Source organism: Ahaetulla prasina, chromosome 7 (genome assembly GCF_028640845.1).
Source record: "Ahaetulla prasina isolate Xishuangbanna chromosome 7, ASM2864084v1, whole genome shotgun sequence".
Taxonomy (NCBI): Eukaryota; Metazoa; Chordata; class Lepidosauria; order Squamata; family Colubridae; genus Ahaetulla; species Ahaetulla prasina.
In genome coordinates, this window is record NC_080545.1 from 10,262,674 (window position 1) to 10,264,531 (window position 1,858).

Consider the following 1,858-nt stretch of genomic DNA (forward strand, 5'->3'; position numbering starts at 1 on the left):
TTATTTGTATAAAAACCTGCCTTTTTCCTTATTTTTATTTAGATTTTAGATTTTTTTGCCGCCCATCTCACTTCAAAGTGATTCTGGGTAACTTACAACATTTATATATAAAATATATATGTTCAGAAATACTCATTTCTAAGCTTAAAGCTCCTTAATCTAAGGATGTTGCTGTGATCCAAAAGGTGTAATCACTTGCATATTTTACAAAATCTCATGTTTGCTGCTACGGTGACATCTCAAATAGGAATATATGTTCTTGTTGATCCAGTTGGAAATATACTGCAGAACTGGTATGCGGAAGGAAACCAGCACACTGTTACCAAGAATCTGGAGGGATTTCTTTTTTTACAATAAGAATATAAGGTATTTTGTTATCAGGAATTGGAATCAGAAATAGCAACTGAGAAAATTAAAAGCCGCTGGAAAGTTGGAATTATTATTATTATTATTATTTGTCACACAGTATATATAAGCATAAGCATGTAATAACTATACAATATATAAGCACATATCAGTATGAGTATGTAATAACTATATTAATTGGATATAATGAAAGGAAACAATAGGACAGGAACGGTAGGCACGCTTGTGCTCTTATGCACGCCCCTTACAGACCTCTTAGGAATGGGGTGAGGTCAATAGTAGACAGTTTTTGATTGAAGCTTTGGGGAATTTGGGAAGAGACCACGGAGTCAGGTAGTTTATTCCAAGCATTAACAACTCTGTTACTGAAATCATATTTTCTGCAATCAAGATTGGAGCGGTTAACATTAAGCTTAAATCTATTGTGTGCTCGTGTATTGTTGCAATTGAAGCTGAAGTAGTCTTTGACAGGAAGGACATTGTAACAGATGATTTTATGAGTTAAACTCAGATCATGTCGAAGGCGGCGTAGTTCTAAATTTTCTAAGCCCAGGATTTCAAGTCTGGTGGCATAAGATATTTTGTTGTATTCAGAGGAGTGGAGAACTCTTCTTGTAAAATATTTCTGGAAACGTTCAATTGTATTGATGTCAGAAATGTGGTATGAGTCCCAGACAGTCGAGCTGTATTCAAGAATTGGTTCAATTCAATTATTATATAATAATAAAATAAAAATAATTATAATTATTATAATTATAATATAAATAACAATTATAATGACTATAATTATTCAAGAATTAATAGAAGGATGGAAAGATAGAAAGAAAAATTGCTCTGGATTGTTGGCTTCAGTTTCAGAAACAGTCTTGATGAAACTGCCTGGCTGCATCCAACTTTTGTTGTCATTGGGGCTGGAGTTTAGAGCAGGGGTCTCCAACCTTGGTCCCTTTAAGACTTGTGGACTTCAACTCCCAGAGTCCCTCAGCCAGCAAAAGCTGGCTGAGGAACTCTGGGAGTTGAAGTCCACAAGTCTTAAAGGGACCAAGGTTGGAGACCCCTGGTTTAGAGCAGCTCTGTAGTTTATAAATACATGAAGCCACCAGAGTTTTCAATAATTTTTCAAAGTAGGGCATTAATTGTCAGACACAAGTTTATTCCCATCCCAGCCAAAAATGGCCAATTTCCAACAGGGAATTTGTTATCTGCTAGAGATGTTGATTAGCAAAGAAGTAAAATATAGCAATAGGACTTAGATTTATATATACCCACCGTGGCGCTTTCCCCCCCCCTCTCTCTGGGCGGTTTACAATGCCAGCTGTATTGCCCCCAACAATCTGGATCCTCATTTTACCGACCTCAGAAGGATGGAAGGCTGTGAGTTAACCTTATGCCCCATCAGGCTTGAACTCCAGGCTGTGGGCAGAGTTCGCCAGCAACAGTGCATTTTAACCACCCGCTTCACCAAATATGCCTATAATATCATGTCTATCGG